The 18,330-nt window shown below is 41.6% G+C and overlaps 1 protein-coding gene across 9 annotated transcripts in view; it reads right to left on the reverse strand.

Annotated features, from left to right (window-relative positions):
- The window catches only part of anks1b (ankyrin repeat and sterile alpha motif domain containing 1B), a 646,306-nt gene that overhangs the window by 552,402 nt on the left and 75,574 nt on the right, over positions 1-18,330 (reverse strand). The window lies entirely within an intron of this gene.

Genomic DNA, 18,330 nt, shown 5'->3' on the forward strand with positions numbered 1-18,330 from the left:
GTTGAGGTAGACTAGTGTAGATGGGACATTAAAGACATGTATATGGATGGGAAAGATTAGAGGGATATGGGCCAACCATGGACAGGTGGGACTAGTGTAGGGGGGACATCTTAATCGGCATGGGCAAGTTGGGCCTAAGGGCCTGTTCCCATGCTGTATAAAACTCCATAGTCTTAATCATGGCATCTATTAATTTTTACATGCCTATGCCGACCAAGATGCCCCATCTACACTAGTCTATCTACAACATCCATATTTCTCTGATAATAATTACTAATTTTATATCATTATTTAATTTTAATTTTAGAAAACAACTGATCTATATTACAAGAAAGGGCAAAAAGTAATCTTCACCGAGGGGGAAGTGGTTCCAAGATGAAACGTGCATCAAAATGAAAGCTCAGAATCAAGGCATCCTTCGACCGGAGAATCAGTAATCCAATATCTAAATCAGACAGCCTGCAGGTCAACGCTGATGACAGATCAGCTTGTCTGGCTCACTAATGGAACCTGGAGGGTTCAACCTGTCAAAAAGAATGGGATTCTTTCAACTTAATATTATGTGATATTTGAGGAGCAACAGTAGGGTGGTTCAAGCTGAAAATGTCATGGCATATGGAACAGCGCTTTAACTGATGGGCTGCAAATTTCTGAAGTCATCCTGTGTAGACGTGGAAGTCCTTCTACCATAATACCCCTCTCCAGTGTAATTGAACCTACACTGAAGTTCTTTGTTTTTTGATCAACGTGATGCTTTCACAAAAGGGAGAAAATGCATGTATAGATTTCTCACCTGCTTATTTGGAAGATCGATTTCCACAATCAGAGAAAATGCTGACGAAAGAAGCCTCTTGCATAGTTCAATAGCCATTTCATTTACAGAACTGCAATCAAAACTTCCATTACCATGAAAATTCATTTAAATTATATCACATGGTGTGATGAACAAGAGGAACCCTTTAGCAATATTGCAATCAATTTTTTCATCGGGCATGTAATAATTGAATTGGCATTAACTGAAATCAAGAAGCACCTCTGTTTCCATGATCTCAATGCAAGGACATGTCAGCATTGAAGGTCATTGCATGGCAGTAAAAATGCACTTAATTATATCAATTGCTGCTGGTATTTGTCATAAATTAGAAAATCCAAATGCTATTCGTCAAAAGTATTCTAATTTGTTGTAGTTCACGTTTTAGAACATGGTGAAAATGCCATAAATAGAAAGTTACTAACACATCTAAATAATTTATACTATAAAAAAAAGCCATGGAAATTATGAACTATGTTCACCATTCAATGCACCAGATCCATTTTCAACAAAAAAAAAGGAACATAGCCTGATGTCATACTTTATCATGTACTTTTGGTCCATATCGATACTGGCATGACCCCGTCAACCCGTGATCTGTTTTCATGAGTTGACAACATAAAACACAACACAAACACTGTACAGAAATTCCATGCGTCTAGAAGATTTGTAAGTACCCAAGAGCACAGACAGAGAAGATGCACACTGCACACTAAATCAGAGGATACTCTCAGTACCATATATATTAACTCAGATGATACACAAGCCCAACCCACCCCACCGCCCATCCATAATGACTTAGAAGATGCACACACACATTTGTACACACGGCTCCATGTCATGTCAAAACACATACACATTTCCATTTGTGCCATTACAGTAGATATGAATCCATCTATCTGACATGGATCTCAAAGACCTGTTACATTTGGCCCCAAGATAGATAGAGTTGTTTGTCATCTTAAAAAAGGCCTCAGTTAACTTGACAAGTCAACTTTATTATCACTGCTACCCAAATTTAAATGGTTAGCACTGTTGCAGTTGCTTATCTTACAGGTTCTTCAGGGCAACCGAGACAATTTTTACAGGACATAAAACAATGCCTTAGATAAGAGCTCCTGCAACAGTGAAACAGGCAATACAAGAATCTAAGAAAATTTTGATTAAAATAGTTTCATCCATTTACCTTGTTTTAAATTCTTTGTGGCACCAGCGATTTTGGGAGAAGCAGCCATGAAGGCAACTTAGGCATAATTTTATTTATTTCGTTCATCAATGATCCTCCTCCATCATTTGTGCAAGGTAATGGACAGCTGTAAAATAATCTAGCGACTAACTTAAAATACCCAGCAGCATTTTCACCACCAAATTCCTCACCAACGTTCTGTGTAGATCACTGCTTAGTATGAACTGGATTGAAATAAACTCAAATTGCAGTTTAGATAGCAACTCAAGGGCTTGGAATGCTACAGTGAGTGCATCACCTCCAAAGTCCCAAATCCTGCTCACCACCTACGAACCACCAATGAGCGAGATGGAATAATCCCCAGCTGCTTAAATAACCAAAACTCCAAGTGCATGCAAAGGCAAAACAATACGACACATTTAGTTGCTATTGCACTCACAATTTCATTATTTTTACCAGCAAACTCCTGCCTTCAGTGTTTACCATCAACTGAGATCAGTTCAACAACAAAAACAACGTTTTTTGGCAGGATCTGACAAAACCCCAAATTCTATCATCTAGTGGCGGGGAGAGAGGTGGCGGGGAGTTTGAGGGCAGGACACATCTGCAACCTTTCTCTAAATCACATTACAAAAATAAATATATTGGTGGTTATTCAATGTCACTGAAGCAAAATTGTGGAACTCCTGCACAGGAGTTATGTGAGCATTTACACTGCACAAAGCACAATGGTTTAAGCAGGCAGCACACATCACTTTCTCAAGGTCCATTTTGAATGGGTAATGAATTGTGTCCTTGCCATCAATGCCCACGTCATGCGAATTACTAAAACAGTCCAAAGATTGCCTTTGAGGATAAGTTATGGAAGAGATGGAAAAATATAGATATAATTACATCATGGTCCTCTTCAAAATCAAGCTGCTTTCAGGACTCCAAAGTTTCCTCCAGTCGATGCATGTTAATATTGGCTAAATTAAAGACACCATAAAATGGAGGATCCCTACACTCGTCAGAATTGCTTCACCGTTGTCAGCTGAACTTTACCGGCTTTGATTGGCGCCAGCCAGTCTAAGCTCAGACTGATATGCAGGATGGTGAGGGGTCCAGGTGTTCTCCCTGTTTCTCTTAAATTGATAACATGTATAGCAGTTTTGCACACTAATCTTAAATGCATAATTTCTATTGGATCGTTGCAAAAGTATTGTAAATAATATAAATAATGTTGTAAGACGGTCATCCTGTTAATTTATGATTGGTCAAACTGTTGAGCCTTGGAGAAGTTGTTTGATTCTCAGGGCACGTTTCAATGTTTGTTCTTGTTTGCTTCCTTCGAGAGCTTTCTTTCTTATAGAATGTATTAGCTGCTGTATTATTTGGTTAGGGAAATGTCTGTTATGTATAGGGTTAATCGATATCTGTAATTGAATTATTCAGAGAACATCCCCATGCGGTTAAGCCCCTCGCGGTCACGGGACCTATAAAGGTCCGCTGCCACGAGGTCCAGCATCGATCTTCTGGGAGAGCGCTTGGGACTGCGTGACCTTCTGGAGTGTCTCTGTTTGAGCGAAGCCTCGAGGGCTTGAACAGGCAGATACAAGGATGAAACCTGCAGTGGGTAGGTACAGTGGTGGGAACTGTAATTGTGTTTTGTTAAAATAAAGATTAGTTGTTCAAGTGCTTGACTCAGTGGTTTTTGACTGAAACTAGACTGGGGGGGGGGGGGGGGGGGGGGGAGAGCTTAGAACGAGCAATTTACATGCATATCTGGCACAATTTGCAAAGTTTAAGATTTGCAATGGAACGATCCACCAACCAAACCAAACTTACCCAAGTAGTGTTGCAGAACCCCCAAAGCACAGGACGACAGAAGATCAGGAAACCACCTCTACCTCATTTCTAATACACACCTGGGCCCGCACTTGTGGACATGTAATCTCACCGACATGCAACAATTATGGCATTGCAGTGAGGACAAAATGCAGTCTTAATGGTCTCACCCTTCCACCCTTGATGATGCATGGGAGGACTGACAAGGAGCAGCAAAATTATCTCTGCTCCCAAGGCGCACATAATTCAAGGTTTGTGCAGCCCACACAGGGTCACAAAAGTAACATCTTCTCACCTCACAAGCCTTCCAATTTAATCAGGAGAAATACATATGGAAACATATGGAAGATTTTGTCCAGAGGTGAAGCGAAAGCTGAATAGCCTCGCTTTGTAGGGTTTAATAAGAATAAGGGGTAAGCCATTTAGAACGTAGATGAGAAAATACTTTTTCACAGAGTTGTAAGTCTGTGGAATTCTCTGCCTCAGAGGGTGGTGGAGGCCGGTTTTCTGGATGCTTTCAAGAGAGAGTTAGATAAAGCTCTTAGATAGCAGAGTCAAGGGATATGGGGAGAAGGCAGGAACAGGGTACTAATTGTGGATGATCAGCCATGATCACAGTGAATGGTGGTGCTGGCTCGTAGGGCCAAATTACCTACTCCTGCACCTATTGTCTATTGTCTTTCATCTAGTACCCCCCACGAAACTCCTGGGAACCAATTGCTATCCTGAAATGGAATTCACAGGATTCTTAGCATTCAAAAGATTTGTTTCCGTGAGACAAACTTGAAGGTTTTGCCGTGATGGTTAAAAAATAACTGAACATCAAAGACAACTCTCATTCTTTGGTATCATGCCTTTGTCAGTGAAACAGACCAGTCGAATACCTTATTTTATGGTTGTTTATTGATGAAATGGGCTAAATTATTTATTTAACCATGGAACTGGACATATTATGAAATCTGCGTAACTACCCTGAAATGGGTTGTCAACATGCCAGAATCTAGTTAATATTAATTTGGACTCTGCACTGTCTCCCACTGGGAGCTCTCCTACCCAACAGTGGATGCATTCATTGTTAATTCTATGGCCAAAAATTACCATACCATAATCCCTTTCAGGGATCCTCTTGCGATTACTGACCAGGTTGAGGCTAGGGTACAGTCAATATTTACAGGTTGGAACAGGAGAGCTGACTGATGAGATAATCAAACCTAAGCAAATCAAAGTAGACAGTTCATGTAAACAAACCAGTCAATTCAGTTAAAGAATGATATGCTGGATCATTGGCCCCTAAACGATTGGCTTTTCCCTCAACTTTCCCTTCACAATCAAGGCTACATCCAAAAGAAAATGAAGTTTCCATTCATGGAATTAAAAATTACTACATATGATGCAGCAGAAATCACATGAAAACTACGAGAGAAGCAGACATTACTTTGAGCAAAACCAATAGAAGAAAATAAACAGATTTACAAAGATGTGATAAATTGGAATTAACATAGAAATCGAGAACATTATCTCACAATAATTGGTTTTCCATTAAAAAATAAAACAAATTTTGTAATTTAGTCAATGACAAGCCTTCATCTTCATGCTACATTGCATACAGAAAATTAAAGTCATAGCAAACCGGGAGAGTTCAATTCTCCAGTAAAGACACATCGGCATTTATTAGACCTAAACACATCAAATATGTTTGAATCATGATTCGAGTGTTACTTGTCATTAATAGCAAAATTACAAGCAAAAAGCTTTCATTGTAATGACACGTTTAATTTTTCCAAGATATCCAAATGCATTTCAGCACTTTGAAACTACTATTGCACTCCAATCATTGCTGTTTCATAAAAACTAATTTGTACATGTGACACAGCTTACTAAACTGAAAAGCAGACATTAGAGTGACTACTCAAATAACGAAAACAGTACCATGTCCACATTCTATAGTTCAACATAATTACTCTACTTCCGCATCAACAGAACACAATCGGTACAAATTGGCAACAACACTTCCTCATCAATATTCAGTATATTGATGAACTCTCGCCGTACAGTATTGACTGTTTGCATTATTAGGCAACCCGAACTCCCAGGATCGAATAAGATTACAAAAAGTGGTAGACACTGCCCAGTCCGTCACGGAGACTGACCTCTCCACCATTAAAGGGAACTATATGAGGAGCTGCCTCAAAAAGGCAGCCAGCAACATCAATGACCTGCACCACTCTGACCATGCTCTCATTTCACTCCAGCCATTGGGATGAAGGCTTAGAAGTCTGAAAACGATGACATCCAGGTTCAAGATCAGTTTCTTATTAGCAACCATGAGGCTAATGAACGCTGCGATCTCCGAACTACGAACTGTCTGGATAGCACTGGGGACTTCGGGCTTTGTTTTGCTTTTCACTATATTGATTTTTTTTAATTTACTGAACTTCATCTCTCAGTCTGAGCTGTGAATAACACTGAACACATGTCTACTAAACTGTCAGTGGTTTTACTGACTTGACAGTGCCCTTAATGTGGTTTGAAAATATAGTTTGGAAATCCTAAAGCTGTGTTGCCTTTGGTTTGGAAATGCTAAAGCTGTGTTGCCTTTGGTTTTGAAATGCTAATCTTGACCACTTCCTGTTTGCCCTTCATATTGAGTTTAGAAAAAACGTTACCACGCACAGCTGCGATTTTTGGCCATCATACCCAGAGTCCTCCTCCGCTGATCAGGTGCCGAGTATTTTTCCCCATCGATGAAAAATAAAAGAGTTATTTGTGTTTAAAAAAATAAGTTGAGATTCTCTCTCCTGTCAATCACGCCATGGAGGCCTTCTGGTGGGAGGGGGGAGGGACTATAAAACGCAGAAGTGTGGTGTGGCTATCTTTCTATCTTTAGTGGCCTTGCACCCTGCTTGAAATGGTATGAAACTGCACTTCAATTTGGTGGCCTTGCACCCCCCTTGAAATGGAATTTCAAGGAATAGCCGTGAGTCAATTGCCAGCCCACCAGCCATGAGTGAGCTGCCAGCACAACAGGCTTGAGTGACCGAGCCGCCAGCCCAAGAATCCATTCGGCCCACAATGCCCATACTAGCCCTCTGGAAACCAGCCCCTTCAGCCCACAACACCCACACTCGCTGAAAGCCTCCCCCCCTCACCCCCACCCACTGGCCACCAATATTGGAATTGGTGGAGAGGTGGAATATTGCTTTGGGGGCATACGAGGCAAAGGAAGGAATTAAACTGTAGAGGTCCCTGTTCAAACTGCAACCATTAACCCATCCATCCATTGACTGGATGAATTCTACAACCTATCACCATGGCAACTTTGGCCTCACCCTAGCAACACAGATATTCTCTCTATCTTCTCCATGCTTCCCCCTTCCTGTCTTCAATTTACCATAATGATCTTGACTTTTCCCTTTCCCTGCTCGAACAGTGTTCAACCTGAACCCTTAACTCCCGTTTCTCTTCACCCAAAAGCTGCCTGACTGATGGGTATTCACAGTATTTTGTTTTATTTCAGATTTTCAGCATCTGCATTTTTCTCTTTTTGGTCTTCACAGTAGCTATGTGATCTACTGAATATCCTAAGCATTTTCTGATTTTATTTCAGATTTAGAGCTCCTGCAGTGTTTTACTTTTCAAAATCCGGCTAGATTATTGCTGAAATACAACAGAAGCAGAAAATGGCATTTGTTTTTATATTATAGAGGTAACAGAAGTTAACTTATGCAGAATCATTGGAGTTTTACATTATTGTTTCAAATTTGTTGGAATGAGTTCCTGTATTGAGATTATAAATGCTAACATACCTGATCCTTAAAAGGAATTACAAGAGAAAAAGGGATTCAGTTAATGCCTCATATATAATGTTGGGCAGGAATCTCTATGTCTTGCATTTAACAGTAAACATTGCATCAGGAAACAATAAATAAACTGTCTCCACCAAACCCAAATTTAATTAAAATCCCCTTCTGGATCTGGTCAAAATGCATCACTCTAGCCAAAAGGTGGGTGTTTGAAATCTAACCGAGTGAAACCTCCATCAGAGGAGCCTGAAATATCAAAAAACGGATTCATACAATCATTTTTTTTTTGTTTCAAATGCTGACTGATCTGCTGTGCATTTGTTTATAAATTTTGTTCTAAACCATTTCCTTTCAGAAACTTTAGGAAGCATCCATTTTCTATCAGCTACTTCAGTACAGATAAATAAATCAGATTCGGAATTGCAAAGACATCTATTTCAATTGAAACAACATTGTGAGCATTCCTGTGGTATTTTAAACACTCATGGATGACAAATATTATTCATGCTACTTCCTTCCAATTGATAAATAATCAAGAAATACTTGACGATTTGATTGTCAGGAGATGATTCAAATTAAAATGGAAAAGAACAAACTTCCTACTAATTGCTAGATTAGCTGCCATGGTAAACAAATCAAAACAACCGATTAGCTTAAATGATTCATGCTGGTGTTAAGCATTTAGTCAAATAAATTAAGAGTTGACTATTTCGCCCTTTTAACCTAGGAATGTTTATGTTTCATCCCAACCCGAGGCTGTCCTTTAATTATTCCTCCCACAGGTATGCATCCAGCTTTCTCGTAAATTAATCAAGTGACAGACCCAGTGGCAGACTACCCAAAGGAGATACTTATGACATGCACCATAATGGCCGCCTCACCAGCTGTCGGTCTTGTCCCTTCTCTGTTTTTATTATTTTAAGTATGTCTTGAATGTTTGTTTTAATGTCTCTTGATATGTTTTATGTGGGGAGTGGGGGATCGGGGGAGACTTTTTCCAGTCGCTTACCTCGACGGAGATGTGATTTTTCTCCGTGTTGCATCTCCGTCCCCCACTGCGGCCTACAACGTGGAGTGGTGCAGTCTTTCCTGGAGACCGGCCCGGAGCTTCAAGCCGTGGGTGTGGCACGGACTTACCCTTGCGGAGCCTGGGATCTTTTGCCGAGGATCGCCAGTGTTGGAGCTCCAACCGCGGGGCCTGTGGACTTTAACACCAGGAAGCAGCGGTCTCTGGTAAGAAGCGGCCGACTCGGGAGCTCCATGCCAAGGAGTGTTCCGATCCGTCCCGACGCCAGAGTTTCGATCATCCTGACGAGAGGGCTTGAACAGCAGACCGTCGTCAACGGCAAGTGCGGAGGGTTCAAGGCCCCGGCCACGGGTGAACAAAATAGGAAGGACTGAACTTTATTGCCTTCCATCACAGTGAGGAATGTTGATTCCACTGTGGTGGATGCTTATGTTAAACTTTATTTTATGTGCTGTTTGTATTTTTGCTTTTTACTTAGTATAGCTGTATGGTAACTCAAATTTCACTGCACCTTAATTGGTATATGTGACAATTAAATTGAATCTTGAATCTAATTGGCTTTGATAAAATTGTAAATTGACCCCAGTGTGTAGGATAGTGTTAGTACACTGGGTGATCACTGGTCAGTGCGGACTCTGTGGGTTGAAGGGCCTGTTTCCGTACTGTACCTCCAAAGTCAAAAATTTAAGAATAGAAATGATCAATATCAAAGGAAAAGTAAGATTGTTAATGATACGATACAACTTTATTCATCCCAGGAAGGAAATTGATCTGCCAACAGTCATAATAACACAAAATTACATGAAAGATGAAATTAAAGTGACAAGTGGAAAGGCTTGGGGGATGTGCAAAGATTGGGGAGGGAGGGGAGTCAGCCTCAGTCTACCCCAAGGCAGAAAGGGGAGGAGTTGTAAAGTTTGATAGCCACAGGGAAGAAGCGTTCTGTCCTTCTAACATAATATTAGAGATTTAACATGCGCATACCTAAACAAGTGAGTTTAATAAATGCTTTTAAACTATTCTGTTGTTTGAGAATAAGCTAATTGGCTCAGGCCAAAAAAGCAGTGAGACTTTAAGTACGTACAGGGTAGTTTCAGCAACAATACGTCTCTCTGGCAATATAAAAGGTGACATTAGAAACGAGCAATCACCAGGATGTAGATTGACATTTACTGGTATTAATCTAATAGCATGCATTAAATGATCAACTTTCAATGTACTGCTTGAAAGGTAAATTTAGTACAGTTGCTATGGTTTTAGATTTGAGCTCCACTGAATTGAAAGAGACAGTGATAGTAAATCAGTTTATTTCCATCAATTGGTTTCTACTGATACGTGAGGAAAGGAAACAAAGAAAATGTTAAATATGGCTCAGAACTGACAAATGGCTGATCTGTTTAAACTGCAAAGACCAGAACTGCAAATAACTGGACTATAAACATTGCTAATTTTGCTGATTCAGCAATTATTTCGGCGACATGTATACGTTTAGAAAATTGAGGGGGAGAAACCGTGGGATAATTGATAAATTATTTTTTGTTAATGAAAAGTACTTGAATATTTTATGGATCGAATAAATGAATATGGTATACTGAAAATATTCACGTTTTATAGACCAGCATGGATTATGAAGGGGGAAATCATGCCTTATATCTGAATATCTTCTATTAAAGAGGGGAATGTCAATGGATGTAATTTACAGGCTTCCAAAAGACACCTGATAAAATCATTCATAAAGAAGTGGTAATTAAAGTTCATAGAATTAATAGCAAATTGCTTATCTGCTTAGAAATGGCTGAGTGGCAGAAGAAACATAACAGGCAAGCACTCAAATTGGTCGGCTAATATCTCGTGGCTCCACGTTAGGGTGTGATTACTTATCATAATTTATGAACAAGTTAAATGATGTGATTGAAAGCCATTGAGAAGCTCACAGTTAGTACAAAGAGAGGCAGTAGAGTAAACATTGTTGAAGGAAGCATTGAATTACAGAAAGAGAGAAATAGATTAAATAAATAGTCAAAGCTGTGATAAATGGATGCCCATGTGGGTATATGCCAGATTTTACATTTTGACTGTACAAAAGATAACAACACCAGCGATTGTCCAAGAGATTGAGGTTCCTTTGAACAATAAAAATCATGGACTGATTATAGAAAATAACCAGAAAGGCTACTGGAATTACGCCTTTGTAGTCAGAGGACTAAACTAAAGTGAAAGCTAAGACTGAAGATAGACACAAAATGCTGGAGTATCTCAACGGGACAGGCAGCATCTCTGGAGAGAAGAAATGGGTGACATTTCGGGTCAAGAAGTGTCTCGACACAAAATGTCACCCATTCCTTCTCTCCAGAGATGCTGCTTGTCCTGTTGAATTACTCCAGTATTTTGTATCTATCTTTGGTGTTATCCAGCATCTGCAGTTCCTTCCTACACATTTTGAAAGCTAAGATTGTTGCATTCTTACGATCCCGAATGGTATAAGATAGTTTGCTACGATCTTCGCAAGGCCTTCAGGAATGTCAAGAGACAATACCGGGACAAAACTTGAGTCTCAGTATAATCATTCGGACACTTGCACACTGTGGCAAAGTCTGAATACTATAACTAGCTGCAAAGCAAATACAGGCAGCATCTCTAGCACTCCCAGATGAACCTAATGCATTCTATACTTGTTTTGAGCAAAAGGCTAACCGGGTGATGACATCCATCCGGTCAGACTTGATTGTGGCTTTTCCCAGGGTCACTGTTGCAGAAGTTAGATCAGCCTTCCTGAGGGTAAACCCACAAAAAGCAGCTAGCTCAGACATAGGCCCTGGCTGCATCCTTAGCAACTGCTCAGACAAAGTAGCGGGGAGTATTCACAGACATTTTTAAATCCTGGTCTCCGAGCTCCTGGTTTCCCATTCTCTCCTTCCATTCACCAAGGCCTCATTTCCCATGATCCCCTTTCTAACGCTGTGACTCCATTCCCACACTTTCTTTTATGTGGATGTTGCCAGGACTAGAGGGTCTGAGCTATAGTGATAGATTGAGCATGCTGGGACTATTCCTTGGAGTTCCGGAGGATGAGGGGTGATCTTGTGCACAAAATCATGAGAGGAGTAGATCTGGTAGATGCACAGTCTCTTGCCCAATGTAGGTGAATCGAGGACAAGAGGTCAAAGGTTTAAGGTGAAGGGGAAAAGATTTAATAGGAATCTGAGGGGTAACTTTTTCACAATGGGGTATGGAACAAACTGTCAGAGGAGGTAGTTGAGGCAGGGACTATCCCAACATTTATGGAACAGTTAGGCAGGTACATGGACATGTTGGCTAGTGTAGAGTTGAGCCGAAGGGCCTTTTTCCACGCTGTTTCACTCTATATGACTCCATAAAATCACCCAGTACTATTGGCTTTGCTCACTTTAAACTCACCTGATTCTCTTTCTTTAAAATGTTCCCTTTAAACTTAATGAGGCCTTTTCTCCCAAGTGCCCTTTAAACTTACTGGGTTCATTGATATATTACTGCGTAAAACATCTTTTTAAAAAGTAAATAAAAAATATAGGGTTATTAATTTATTTTAAATCTAATGGTACTGAAAAACCGCTATATACTGTAATTGCCTTCTGTACTGCGATTTCACATAAAGTAATATCCAGGGATGCATTCCTTATGAAGGGAAAGCATCCCTTTTGTTATGTAAAATCGCAGCACAGAAGGCAATTATATAAAGGCTCTGATGTATTTAAGCTTTACAAGATTTAGCTGAACTTACTCTAGCAAAGATAAAACAACTTTGCTATTATGATTTATCATTAAATGAGATTTCATAAAACATTTCTTTATGGTGGATATTTGGGGGGGGATTGGGGAGTGCAGCATTTCAGAATGATACAAGGACACAGAGTCAATTTACAAAGGTGGTGACATGTGCTGTGATTATATTTCTTGGAACTTCAAAGATTGAGGGGAGATATGAACAAAGTTTAAGATATTGAAGGGAAATGAGATTGCAGTTTTTAGTTTGCCTGAGGTATAAGGCCAAGGCAGGTGCATTGAATGAAGTAACATAATCCAAATCTCACAATACAGGAAGAATAAATAAAGCATTTTATGTTACAGGGCCTTCAGTGAACAGAGCAGTGAGGAGAATCCAATGCAACCTTAAGCAAAACAACTATTTGAAATAAATTCACACAGGCTAAAAAAAACAGACTGGTTATTTTGTAGGCAAATATGCACTATAATAAATGTGACAAATAAAAGTTCTGGAATATTATTTAGAATAACACCAGGCAATGGGGAAGTATTTGTAATGGAAATTACTCGTATCAGAGTTGGAAGAAGCAAAGAAAAGCAGGATCTCGTGCTGAAATGACTACCGTCCAATGGTCCTGATATCCACCATCATGATTCGAGAGGCTGGCACACATTAACTCCAGCCTACCAAGTAGCCTTGATCCGCTGCAGTTCACCTACCACAACAGGTCAACAGATGATGCCATCTTCATGGCTCTACACTCATCCCTGGGGCACCTGGATATGAAGGAAACTTGTCAGACTGTAGCTTCATCGACTGGAGCTCTGCTTTCAATATCATTATCCTAACCAAACTGAATCTTTGACTTCCTGACCAACAGACCATAATCAGTGCGTATTTGTGACAAATCATCAATTTGTTGATTCTACGAATAATTTTCAACACTGGGGTCCTGCAAGGTTGTGTTCTCAGCCCCCTACTGAAAATCCTATACACTCATGACTGCAGCCAAATATCAATCCAACTCAATTTACAAGTTTGCAGATGCAGACGCAGGCACGGAAATTGCTATCAAAACATGGGGGGGGGGGGGGGGGGGGGGGGGGGGGGGGGGGGGGGGGGGGGGTGGGGGGGGGGGGGGGGGGGGACACAATTTCTTGGCGGCCACGCATACATGCGCACACTCACACACACACGAGGCTTCAGCTATGGGTTCTGTGGACGGGAATTAGCTCGGGTTTCTTCCAGTTTCCAGCCCCGCGGCGTAGACACTTCTATGGGGCCGTTAGAATGAGTTAACTAGTGCAGATCTGTACCACAGATTTTAAAATGTATGACATTTTCAGTCTTTTCTTTTCAGTGTCTAATTCTTTTCAGAGTCTGAGCTAGCTGAACATGCATGCAGCCACGACATCGCAGTGTGCAGTCGGATGGGAACTGATTGCATGTTTCACAAAATGTGTGTTTCACAAAACATGGGTGGGGGGGATCAGTTAATTTCCTGACTAATATTGAAAATTTAGAAGACAAGCATCACAGATTGTCTAACTAGCTAGTCCTAGAGACATGGAGCTACATAAAAGGGAAAACCCGTGCTGATCATTAAACACTCAACTACAAGAATCTTACATTAATCACATTTTTTACTATCCCACATTCTCATCTTCTCCCACCAGATTCTCCCATTCACCTACACAGCAGGGACAGTTTACAGCAACTAATTGACCTACCATCACACACATCCTTGGGGTGTGGTAGGAAAGTGGTGCACCAAGCAAAACCAAGGGAATGTGCAAACTTTGCAGAACCGGTGGTCAGATTTGAACTGGGGTCATGTGACTGAGGCACCAGCTCAGCAAACTCACCACTGTGCCATCCATGAGGTAACATTTCTGATGTATTCTTTCTTAAAAAGCATGCCACATTTCAAATTGTAGTAACCCGACATGTCAGGATGTCCTTGAGGTTTTAACTCTGCTCCGAATTAATTAGTATCAGTCAACTCAATTATTCTTGACAAGAGGGTGGGAATAACCCGGATTCTGAGTATTTATAACAAATAATAGTCAGAATATGTTACCAGTTACAATGTTGCCAGCTTGTCAGCATTTAATTAGAATTTGCAACTTGCAGACCCATAACAGAAAGACTTGCATTTCATTCACCAATCTTCACTTACGGAAAAAAAAAAATCAGTGTGCTGACTTAAGAGAGCTGTAACTGACCAGGAACTGGTGAAAGCTCAAGAGTGGAAGTGCCAATAGGACTCAATCTCTAAGAGGCACATAGTTAGTGTGATTATTGACAGCTTCAGCTGCAGATTTGGACAGACACAGTACAAACAAATGGAACAGAAGCATTATCTGACTCTGGGAGTGGGGGGGCAATGGAGAAAAGATGACCACCTATCCCTCTGTGTGTTAACAATAACATTTTTATGTTCCGGGTTCAGTCAACACAGATTATACTATCACAATATTCCAAGGTTACAGATGTGCAGATAAAATTAATTTCTGTAAATCCCTTGTCCATCAGTTGTACATCCTAGTTCTTGGAATAAACCTTCCTTAGCTATAAATGTCATTAATATGGCAGGATTAGGTGAAAAGTTGTAATGAGTCTTGGGGATTACAAGGTTATCTAAAAGTTAACAACTTTATTTCAAATTTAGTTCATCATTCTTCCAAAGATAAATGTCTAAGAACAAAAATGGATTTTATAATAAATACCGGAGTTTATCAAACCACAATGCAATTAATTTACACCTGTGCAAAGTAGCATGGCCAGATTTTCATTCACAACAGCATTGATGCTGATTGAGTCGACAATTGGTCTTGAAAAGTAGGCAAGTTACATCCCTTTACATCACAAGCAGTTATATTGCCAACATTCATTTGTCCATTCACAGCATGAGAGTACTAATGTGTACCTGCAAGACATCAAATTGGCAAATCTTGTACAGCGTCTAGACCGGATGCAGCAGGGTGAACTTACATGATATGATTCATTTATAGCGATAAGAAACACCAGGTCCGTGTCAGGGTTCTCTCCCTCATCAGCAGTGGGCATGTGAGGCGGCGCTGACAATCTTGGGCTTCTCCCAGCAGCTTGGTCCTGTTCTCGCAGGAGGAGGCACAGCTATCTCAGGCTTGTCCCTGCAGTTCACCCTTGCCTCATGAGGAGGTATTTGCATGTCGCAATCTTGTTCTGCTACCTCACCTTTGGGCTTGAAGGAGGAGGTGTGGCAATTTCAGGCTTATCCCTGCAGTTCACCTTTGCCTCGAGAGGAGGTGCTGGCAGTCTCAGTCTTTGCTTCTAATGTGTCTCAGTGGAGGTGCTGGCTGACTATGGCTAGTCCCAGCAGCACAGTCTTAACCACAAAATGGTGTCCCTTCCTCCCCCTGACTGGAGCAACTGGGTTTTGGCCCACCTTGACGAGGATCAGGTGGGCCAATCTAGTTTCAACTAATTGGACACAGCTGTTACTTATGTGGCTGTGGCCTCAGCTCAATGGAGCTGAGCTTTGGCTTCTCCTGACCCGTCTGCCAATGATGTGGATCAGAGCGGGACACGAGGGAGGGGGAGCTGTCACAAAGGCCATCAGAAACACACCAAATTAGAAGATGGAAAGAAATACCAAGAGGTGGCTGAATGAGTGACAGAAGTAATTGGTTATGAATTAAAGCGTAGAAAGATGAAGAGTATTAGAAGAGTTCCAGAATTCAGAGCCAATGTCCTTGCAGGGAAAGAAGAGGGGAAGACACACATAAAATTAGTGAAGTTGATTTAGCGCTGGTGAAAATTGCAGAGATTGCATTGAGAAAGGCAAAAACAGAATTGGAAAATTATGAAAATGGTTTAAAAAACAGGAATCTGATAGACATCAACGAGAATATAGCAACAAAAGATATCGTAGAAGAAATGGATCATATCACAAAGTCCATTGTCGTTTGACATCTTTCCCAACACCACTTTCTCATGCAATTCTTATTTCCCTTGTCTATCCATAGGCTTTGATGAAGGACTCATTCCTGGCCTCAGTTCCAAGTGTCCAAACTTATTCTGAAGCAGACTCTCAATTTCCAGACTCTCAGACCTCTTAGTGTTCAACACAGAATGCAGAATATTATGAACGTCTATGAAATATGTAATGATTAATCTAAAAGTGGATAATATCTCCAGAAAATAGACACAAATACTGGAGTAACTCAGCGGGCCAGGCAGCATCTCTGGAGAGAAGGAATGGTTGACATTTCGGGTCTAGTCCCTTCTTCAGACTACAAGATTCAAGATTCAAGATTCAATTTAATTGTCATTTGGACCCCTTAAGGTCCAAACGAAATGCCGTTTCTGCAGCCATACATTACAAACAAATAGACCCAAGACACAACAATATGTACACATACATCCATCACATCGCTGTGATGGAAGGCGAAAAAAATATAAAAAAACTACCCCCTGTGGCAGAGATTCCAGAGATCCACCCCTCTGTGAAAAAACCCCCCCCCCCCCCCCCCCCCCCCCCCCCTCTCCCCTGCACTCTCCCCCCCCCCCCCCCCCCCCCCCCCCCCCCCCCAATGTCAGAGTCAAAGTCAAAGCCCCCGGCTGGCGATGGCGATTGTCCCACGGCCATTAAAGCCACGCCGGGTGGTGCGAGGTCGCAGACCGGGTCTTGGTGTTAAAGCCCCCGGCGGGCGCTCGCAGAGTCCCGCGGCCATTCCAAGCCGCGCGGGGCGGTGATGTCAGGCCCCGCTCTCCAGGAGCTCTTCAACCCCGCAACTCGGGCGGGAGAAGTCGCCGTTGCAGGAGCCCTGAAAAGTGGTCTCCCTCCAGGGACTCGCGGGCTCCCGATGCTGCCGTCCGCCAGACCCGCAGTTGCAGCCTCCGAATCTCCGGAGGTCGGGCCGCACCACTGCTCCGGACTCGGCCAGCTCCGCGCGACGGTGAGGTGAGTCGTCGGCACCAGAGTCCCCGGTCTTCTCCTGTTGGAGGCCGCTCCTCGTTGCAGCCCCAACGACAACGGAGACCCGACAAGAAAAGGTCGGGTCTCCCGTGCAGGGTGAGATTTAAAAGTTACCCCTCACTCCCACCCCACCCCCACCCCCCCACACACACACACCCCCCAACAAAAAATAACAAAAACTACATAGAAACATAGACAAAAAATAATAAAAACGCGGACGGGCTGCAGAGGCCGCTGCTGACGAGAGTCGCGCTGCCTACCGGAGACTTCTATTCTTAAGTTCTATAAGTTTCATATCTCCAGAAACTTCTAGACCAACCCTAGGAATCTTTTGACTCTCTGTTTACTGAAGAAAGTAATACGGGCGTGTAGACAATTACAAAATATAAAGATTGGGAACATTTGAAAGTTTATCTCTTAGTGCTCTATTCCAGCATTAGTAGATTTATATGTGATTATCGTGAATCTTTATTCAAATATTTCAAGAACTTGAAATTCGAACACTCTATTGATAAAACTTCAGGCTTTTTGCCAACATCCTCTGCAATGGACTGGAGGCAGTGGTGAGACAATTATGCATGAAGAAAGTCATACAGTCATGACAAATCAACTTGAAAATGAACTACTGGAGGAACTGCCAACCCAAAACGCCGTCTGCACAGTACCCTCCACAGATGCTACCCTGACCCGCCAAGTTCCTCCAGGAGTTTGTTTTTTTACTCAAGATTCCAGCATCTGCAGTTTCATATATCTTCTTGAAAGTAGAATAACTCCAATGTAATTCTTTAGGGTTGCATTAAATCCATCCATCTCTGAAACTCCCCACTATAACAACATACAGCCTGTGAATCCAAACCACTCTAGAATGATTAAAAAGGGACATTGAAATTCATTCTGCCCAAGCAAATTTTCCTCTACCTCAGACTAGTGCTAATTTACTTTGATTAGTGAATCTCATTAGGTGGAGC

Source organism: Leucoraja erinacea, chromosome 22 (assembly GCF_028641065.1).
Source record: "Leucoraja erinacea ecotype New England chromosome 22, Leri_hhj_1, whole genome shotgun sequence".
Lineage (NCBI taxonomy): Eukaryota > Metazoa > Chordata > Chondrichthyes > Rajiformes > Rajidae > Leucoraja > Leucoraja erinaceus.